We start from the raw sequence: 9,357 nt of genomic DNA on the forward strand, positions 1-9,357 counted from the left end.
TGGCAATGAATTCCAGAGCTTAACTATACGCTGAGTGAAAAATAATTTTCTTCAATTTGTTTTAAATGAGCTACTTGCTAACTTCATGGAGTGTCCCCTGATCCTTCTATTATCTGAGAGTAAATAACTGATTTACATTAACTTTATCAAGTCCTGTAGATTGTAAGATTGGAGTAGTCGGGGTCTCTACTCGAATTTTTCCTTTACACTTTGTATGAGGCATTTATTTAGGAATATGATAAGGTTAACAATTTTCTTCAGTCCAAATTACTCACGGTTGGAGCACCAGTGGAGGTAGAAGAGGCGAGATCTTTAATAATGAAACTTTTATTCAGTGGGGAGGCAAAAAACATTTTTTTCTCACCTGCGAACATTTTAACTCCGAGTAGGCAGTCCGCTACATTGATAGACGTAGAGCACAAGTCTTCTATGTTGGACGCTCATACATCTTTAAGCCCCAGGGCTCCAGAGATACTCTCTCATCCAAGCGGCTACCAACATCAGACGTCTGGGATAGCTGGTCTCCCAAAGTTAGTGACTGAGTTTACTCCCATTGGGGTGAAAAAAGATGTAGAAGGGGCTGCTAATATGTCCGCTGGAGAGTCTGGAGGGTTAATCCAGCTGCAACAGCAGATCTCTGGAGCAGCTGGGTAGGGGGGGTGGGGGGGGGGGGGGGAATCCAGATTTTGTACCAAGGACATCTTCACCAGTTGATAGAGAGGACTTGAACATGGGGCAACATGTTCAAGGGTCTGGGTTGGGAATACAACCTTTGGATTTGCAATTGGTAATTAAACAGGAAATCACATTGGAATTGGTATGAAAACCTTCAACTAAATAAAACAGTGATGGGTTAGTGCACAAAATGTCTGTTATTGAAACGTTGGGAGTGCGAGTGAAAACGCGGCAAAATCAAAACAAATTAGACCACTGCTTAAATCAAACACTAGTTCACCATATAGGAATGTATAAAGCGTCTTAAAAAGAAAACACGAATGGAATCTAAAATTATTGTACAAATATCGAACCCAGCAAAGTGCTATACTTAAGGAGTTATTGTGTGTTTATTTTTATTTTTTGACCCTTTGCGTTCTCTGAAACGCGAGGGAGAACGCCGCGAAACAAGGTTGAAGGTTTTCAATTTAATATATTCTGTGAAGAGGTTGTGTCTTTTAGATTTGGGCAATATATACAGCACCTTTAAAATGATCTGATTTGACATTAGTCTTTTAGAAAATTTCTTGGTCTATTTTATTTTAAGCATAAGTTATACTTGATAAGTCACACTCGATCAATAAGACCACACCCCTCATGCTGATTGACACTTGTTTTTGGCGCCAAAACCTATCTTGTAAAGCCTGTACTTTAAGTATTTCACTTCATTGAACTGACGCGAGTGGAGACGTCTTGTACTGACAAGAAATTACAGGATAAATATTGAAAAAAACTTTTGAATGTTACTGAATGTGAAAACAGCTATGTTTGCTCTTTACATCAGATGCCCCGTTTTGCGGTGTTCGATTTTTTGGGAAGCACTTTGATCGGCTCAATATATGCATAATAATTTTGGATATTACCGGTGCTTCTTATTAAAGACGCTTGAGACATCTCCATATGAGAAGTAGTTTCCTAGCAGTGCTTTGATTTTTCTCTTTTAATTTGTTGTGTTTTTACTTGCAATTAAACTGATTACTACTATTTTTAGTCTGTGTTTTAGAAGGCAGTCAGAATTGGTGAATAAAATATTCCCTAGAAATAATATCCATCATGGTTGATAAACACTTTAGATTATTTAGGGCTGGTTAATCAAGATTCATTCTATTCTAGTTTAGCATTGGTGGTTTTCAGAGCAGTGGTCCCTTTAACTTTATGAACACCGTCTTCAACTTGCTTATTAGAGGACAGTTTAAGAAGAATTTCCTAATAAGAATCTTTATTTTATTCTTTATGTAGAATTGTTATACCTCGCATGGTTCTAATTAAGGACGTACTTGAACAATTATGTTTACAAAAGGCGGCTTAGGAGAGAAATCCAAGAGCTTTGTATTTAAGACATAACTGTCCTCTAAGATTTTGTATTTGATTTTTTATTTGTTTTTATATATTAGTCTCATTTATTATTATTTTAGTTTTCATTTTATAATAATATACACCAAAAAAGGGGTTGTACAGCCGATATTTTGTCAAAACATTTTTTTTCCAGTATATGATACCACTAGTAATTAATATTTCTAGAACTACATATATAACCGACTGTAATGTATGTGTGTTATTTCAATTTTTAATGAATAGTTTGGGTTAACTGTTATAAATGAGTTGTTTTGATGTCTTTTAGATATATGTGCACTACGGATGTTAATTTGGATTTCCAATTTTTCATTACTCTCATATTTAAGGTATCATTTTATTTCACTATGTGTATAGGTAACTCCATTCATATTGACGTTGCTTACATGCTCTGTTTATATTGATGTTGCTCACATGCTCTCTTTTTTTTTTATTTCCTCTGTCACTTTTAATCAATCTAATGTTTTAGTTATTTTTGTAATTGTTACATTTATGCAATTTTTTGTGAGGTTTGAAATATTGTCTGTTTATAGATGTATATATCTATTTTATTGATATGTATATGTTTGTGATTGACATTCATTATTTGTATTTTTTATGATTTTATGATTTTTTATTGTATTTATGATTTATTAAATTTATTTATATGTTTGTTTGTAGCCCCTGAGGTAGCCACTAATTGTGGCGAAACTCGGCCAGAGTTGGGCAGCTTTTAAATAATTTTACACGTCTCCTTTATTAAAGAATTGAAAAAGACTTCTCTGTGGCATCCACTTCTTTGTTGTTTCCTCACGGCTTTATTGGATTGCCTACCTTGTTGCTTTTTGGGCCCAAGGTGCAGACAGCACATTCTTATGAGATTAATGACATGGTAAACGGGCACCTGCACAGAGAATGGGAGAAGTCCATGGACAGCATCTTCTTTCACTGAAAGAAAATGCCAACTGTCTCCATGAAGTAATACATCCCCCCCTAAGCAGAATGTAATTTCCAAGGGTGTTATCAATATCATATTGATCCACCCCAGCTTAAATAACAGATATTATTCCCTGTTCTATCTGTCTGGACCATTCCATTGTTAGATTGTTTCACAGATGTAGAAGTTTGTGAATTTTTATTTTTTCTTACTATTCTCCTATCCAGATCAATATATTCTATGAGTGAATCTTTCCATTCCTTATTCACTTGAAGTGACTCCTTAAGGGCTCGGTCACCTTCTCTCATGCGGAGGTCTCACTATATCCCCTCTGCGAAGTGGTTAAAAAAAACAACAACAACAAAAAAAACAACCCTGCTAGCCCAGAGGGGCAGGAGACCAAACCAGGGTCTCCTGTGTAGTAACTTGTAGCACTATCACCAAGTCAAAAAAAAAAAAAGACTTTTCCTTCAAGAGCTGCAGTAGAAATAAAACTCTGATAATATAGCACAAGATCAATTCAAGCTGGTATTGTGCTATATTATCAGTGAAATAGCCCTTCCCTGATTTCAATATGTTGGCAAAGCAATATAGAGAAACCTACAGTGCAGATTACAAGTGAAGCAATAGTACAGGCCTCATTTAACTTTGTCTCAAATCTACTAGATATTAGAAATGTGCAAAAGAAAAATTTTCATTTCGGTTCATTCATTCATTCATTTTCTAGAGTATTTCCATTTGGTTCATTAGTTTAAAATGAAAAATAAAAAAATTGTGTTTATTTGTCAATCGATTACCATTAAAGACTATGGGGGAAGCACCACAGACTATTTTGGGCTCCAAAATTGGAGTTTTCTCATTAGTTCTAATATAAACTGGTGGTAGACATCATCAGATGTCTGTCTTTAATTTAGGTGCTGGACTGGCTTTTCAACTGCTGCCCTGGAAGAGCTGCCAATCCTGCCAAGATGCCCTCACCTCTCTTTTCCTGACATGATAGAATTAGCTGAAGTGCACTGCCTACTGAGGGTTTGGCACTACAAATGAATTTGATACTCTGATTGCACCTAACTCACAGTACCACTCATTCTATGGAGAACTATTTAACATACACATAGACAAAATACAGAAGGATGGTAATTTTTAAACCGGCGCATGGGAGCACATGTGAGCATGTTCTTCTGCCTATGCCCAGGGACATGGCGGATTTATAACACACCAGCGTATATGCATGCATGTTATAAAATAGCCTAGTCATGCAGACATGTGTGCTCAATTTTAAATGAGCTCATGCCTATTTGTGCAAATCCCACTTCTACCGCGTAAATGGGGGGATTTTAAAAGGGACGCATGCTGATGCCATTGCCACTAAAACCAGTTTGTTCCCAGTTCACCCAGTTAAGGTATAGGTCTTCCAAACCCCCCTAGTTTAATAGCTTTCCTTCCCCCGTTAGATCCCAATCTTTAAACCCTGCTCATCTGCCTAGATTTTTTTGTTTTATCACTTACATGTCATCCATAGCAGAAGTGAAGTTACACAGCAGGGGACCCTGGTGCGCACCTGTGCACGTATTTAGACACAAATTTCAAGTTAAAATTCTGCAATGCGCATGCCATGCCCCTTTTTGAAAACTTTTAATTTGTATGCGCAGCAGCATTTATGTACATGTACAGGCGCTTTTTAAAATCCACTCAGGACGCATGAGACCGACATATTTGTACATCCCTTAATTTTGTTGTGCATTGGGCTTTTAAAATCCATGTTTGTATGCAAGCTGTACTGTGTGCAATAGTGCTGACTCCATACACAAAAAAAACGTTAAACACTAACAGACAAAAAAGATTGGCAGCCTAATAAGAGTCTTCTGTTCAGAGAAAAAAAAATCACTAGCATTATCTCAAATGCAATCTCCACACTGTCCCTCCCCCAGTAAACATAAAAATTAAAATCAGCATCAGTGTACTGCCTCTCTTCCTGGCACAGTGAGCGAGACCACTGTAGCACAGAGAAGATTAGAAACAGTCCTTTACAGGTGCTAAATTCAAAAGCTTTTTCAAAACTCACAGAGAACTTCTCCTAACATGTCCTTCTCTTCAAAGAGCTAGAGAGGAAATACAAAATGTTTCTTGCACATGCTCGGATTTTACAGGAGGACAACAGTGTTACTTGATCTAGATAGTAGCTACAGGCTAGTTAAAAAAAATGCTGCACTGTGATTTGTCCTCTGGCTAGTATCCTTGCCAACTTGCCATGCCTTGGCTCTGACAAGACAGTGAGGTCATACAGGCAAAAGCTGGTTGCTATAGTTACCAGCTGATTTTTTTTTCCCCTCAGTAGTGCACAGCCGTTAACGTCAATAGGCCATTGAACTGAATTGGAAACAAATGAATTGGATGAAATATATTAATTTCATTTGGGGGGGGGGGGGGAGAACCACTAATGAAACAAAAATGGGCTCATTTGCCTATTTGTTTCAAACAATACACATCCTTATTAGACATGCACCAGAATTTGGAGGTGAACTATACAACAGGGCAGAAAGGCAGCAGTGCTTTATGGAAGGGTTACTTCGAAGGCCATTGAAAATGAAACACAGAATACAACATTCCAAACTCCCTTAAAGAAACTTTTAACATCTTATGTGGACATGGCTTCTGCAGTCTCAGTGTCAGCAGCTTAGCAAATGCCTACTTGCTTACGGAGTTAACCCCAGTCATAGTAGCCTTTTACTCTATTATTTCTGGTTATTGGAGCTAGTCTTGTTCAAATATTCCTTGGCTGGAGAACAAATTGGAAGCTAACTGGCCTATTTTATATAGGGGTGGTCATTGAGTGAAAAGAACAAGAGTTTTCCCCCAACCCCCACTCCCTCCCCCTCCCTTATTTGAATTCCATAAACTTGAGCAACCTCAATGGTATCACTACTCATCTCCTCCACATGCAGCTCAAGACAAATGAAAGAAAATGTGCTGGAGACATAATGAGATAGCAGCATTACTTGTACTCATCTCACTTCTCACGTGCAGATCAGTCCTATAGCCGGGACTATTGGGTAGAAAATTACTATCATTTACAGAAGAAATAAAAATTGAAACAGCACAGTGAGATAAATTGAAGAGGAGAAAAGTCCAACCAATATAATGAAAACCTGCATCACTAAAAAAAAAAAATGAAACAAAAAAACAAGCATTTGACCAAAGTCTAATTGGATCCAAAATAAAATATAAGACAGCAAAGCAAATAGATGAATATGGGGAGGAGGATGGTGGCACACTCTGCTGTTCTTCAAGTATTCTTCACTGCTTGGCTTGTTTTTCCATTTATTGGAAGATGATGCGTCTTCAAACTCAACATGGTCAGTATCTTCCTCAGTCAGTACCCTCCTTCCCACTCCCTCCAATCTGTTGTTTTATAAAGATACAGATAAACAACCTATTCTCCATGCTAGCTTTTTTTCCTAGAGTCAATATTAAAAATTTCAATTTCAGGCATATGCTGATGCTCTGATATTCTCTGGGGAAAAGATGCAGAGGTGTCTGCCCCCCCCCCCCCCCAAGGAATCCTTCAGTAAAGGTCATGGATGGGGGCCTCTAGTAACCCTGCAGTCAGGATACACTAGAGACTACAGCAAGGAAAAGTGATAGACCCCCTAGAAATCCTACAGGAAGAAAAAGGGGCCCCCAAGCAGCCTGCAAGGGGGAGATAAGCAGGGGCCCCAAGGCAAGAGGTAGACACTCAATTTCTAGAGTAAAGAGTGCAGAATGTTTCACATCTACTTCCAATTGTTTAGGAGGGATCAGGACCGGTGTCACTAGATAGTAGGGATGTGAATCGTGTCCTCGATCGTCTTAACGATCTATTTCGGCTGGGAGGGGGAGGGAATCGTATTGTTGCCGTTTGGGGGGGTAAAATATCGTGAAAAATCGTGAAAAATCGTGAAAAATCAAAAAAACGTAAAATCGCAAAACCGGCACATTAAAACCCCCTAAAACCCACCCCCGACCCTTTAAATTAAATCCCCCACCCTCCCGAACCCCCCCCCAAATGACTTAAATAACCTGCGGGTCCAGCGGCGGTCCGGAACGGCAGCGGTCCGGAACGGGCTCCTGCTACTGAATCTTGTTGTCTTCAGCCGGCGCCATTTTCCAAAATGGCGCCGAAAAATGGCGGCGGCCATAGACGAACACGATTGGACGGCAGGAGGTCCTTCCGGACCCCCGCTGGACTTTTGGCAAGTCTTGTGGGGGTCAGGAGGCCCCCCCCAAGCTGGCCAAAAGTTCCTGGAGGTCCAGCGGGGGTCAGGGAGCGATTTCCCGCCGCGAATCGTTTTCGTACGGAAAATGGCGCCGGCAGGAGATCGACTGCAGGAGGTCGTTCAGCGAGGCGCCGGAACCCTCGCTGAACGACCTCCTGCAGTCGATCTCCTGCCGGCGCCATTTTCCGTACGAAAACGATTCGCGGCGGGAAATCGCTCCCTGACCCCGGCTGGACCTCCAGGAACTTTTGGCCAGCTTGGGGGGGGCCTCCTGACCCCCACAAGACTTGCCAAAAGTCCAGCGGGGGTCCGGAAGGACCTCCTGCCGTCCAATCGTGTTCGTCTATGGCCGCCGCCATTTTTCGGCGCCATTTTGGAAAATGGCGCCGGCTGAAAACAACAAGATTCAGTAGCAGGAGCCCGTTCCGGACCGCTGCCGTTCCGGACCGCCGCTGGACCCGCAGGTTATTTAAGTCATTGGGTGGGGGATTTAATTTAAAGGGTCGGGGGTGGGTTTTAGGGGGTTTTAGTGTGCCGGCTCACGATTCTAACGATTTATAACGATAAATCGTTAGAATCTCTATTGTATTGTGTTCCATAACGGTTTAAGACGATATTAAAATTATCGGACGATAATTTTAATCGTCCTAAAACGATTCACATCCCTACTAGATAGCACGGCAGCTCCTCCCCCAAGTTTTGATCTCATATCTCCCTGCCTGATCCCCTGTTCTTCATCCAATCTCAAAACTAACCCTCCAGTAGAAATGAGGAGAATGGTGATTCATGTCATGTCTGCCTACTCTTCCATTAGTTTCACTCTGAGGTTTGAATGCATGAGGATCTTGTAATATCTCACAACCTGCTGGTGCTGTGTGTTCAAACAAGTAGAGTGAAACTGGACAGTGCAAGTAGCAGACACAACTCAAAATGTCACTCTATGATGACCAGAGGGAAAGGGGGTGTTTGAGAGAGAACTGAGCGGGTGATGTTGAGACACAGTAGCATAGGCGAGATGAGGGGCAGATGGGTAGAGAGAAAGAGAAGGTTCGCAGAGAGGGTTTAAGTGAGAGAGAATCACATAGGAGGAAGGGGTGGAAGACAGAATCACGCAGGGGACAAGAGGATCGCATGATGATGTGAGAATCGCATAGCTGGAGGTTAAAGTAGGGTACAAGGAGAGATGGGTAAAAGAGAGAGAGCGAGAGAGAGACAGGATTGTGTGAGTGCAGGAGGTGAGAAGGCAGGAAGAGAATGTTGGGGGGGGGGGGAGGGGCATCTAAAAAAATAACTGGATGCCATTCTCAACCCTACCACCAATAAAGTTTTCATATAGCTATCAGCCCTGAGAGGGATAAGGCTATCTTGTCCACATCAGTAGTCAACAAAGAACAATCGGAACCCTTCTTTGTTTAATAGAAGGAAATGTATCTACCTTTATGTCACATAACAGCACCAGAATTCCATGTCCACCAGGGAGCTGGTAACCAGTGAACACCCAAGATAATATACATTGAACAACAATAAAAAAAGAGTAACAGTTCTCCTCCTTCTAAAGTGCTTTCAAAACAGATGTTTTAAAAAAAACAATGAGACACACTGTGAGAGGGGCAAGCTTCCCATCTTTGTGCACTGCATAACACAATCAGGACACTATAGTTTCAGCAAGGACAGGAATAGGCATTAAGAGCCATACCTACCCACTGCTGGATCGTTTTTCCTGCACTCCAGAAACAGTTCTGTAACAGTTAATTTCACTTACCTAGGAGAGAAAGAAAGAAAAAAAAAAAAAGAGAAGCACTGTTGAAGTTTATCAATAAAAAATATGCATACTGTCACATTAAGGTTTATCAGAGAGAGCTCTAGTTGGCTATAATAATGGGCTTCAGGTACATGGCAACAAAGCCCAAAGGTCGTGAGTCAGTGGTTTCAGCACTCATATTGTGTCATAGAAGCATCAGCAGAAATAATCTCCAAATAATGCATGCCTGAGCAATGTGCTTTTGCTCACTATGGCCTAGATTTATCAAAATATGATAAATATCGTATGTGATAGCAAAAGGGGTGTGTTTTATGCTAATATACAGTTTATTGCAATTTGTGCTAATTACCTATGTG

At 40.5% G+C, this 9,357-nt stretch overlaps 1 protein-coding gene across 1 annotated transcript in view; it reads right to left on the reverse strand.

Moving 5' to 3' along the window:
• The window catches only part of LSAMP (limbic system associated membrane protein), a 1,673,925-nt gene extending 1,664,923 nt beyond the window's left edge, over nucleotides 1-9,002 (reverse strand). Inside the window, exon 1 of the mRNA XM_029577931.1 lies at nucleotides 8,940-9,002. The gene's annotated coding sequence lies outside the window, so the exon portion shown is untranslated. The remainder of the gene's footprint in view (nucleotides 1-8,939) is intronic.
• Between the last annotated feature and the right edge of the window lie 355 nt (nucleotides 9,003-9,357).

The sequence above is a fragment of the Rhinatrema bivittatum genome, chromosome 15 (assembly GCF_901001135.1).
Source record: "Rhinatrema bivittatum chromosome 15, aRhiBiv1.1, whole genome shotgun sequence".
Taxonomy (NCBI): Eukaryota; Metazoa; Chordata; class Amphibia; order Gymnophiona; family Rhinatrematidae; genus Rhinatrema; species Rhinatrema bivittatum.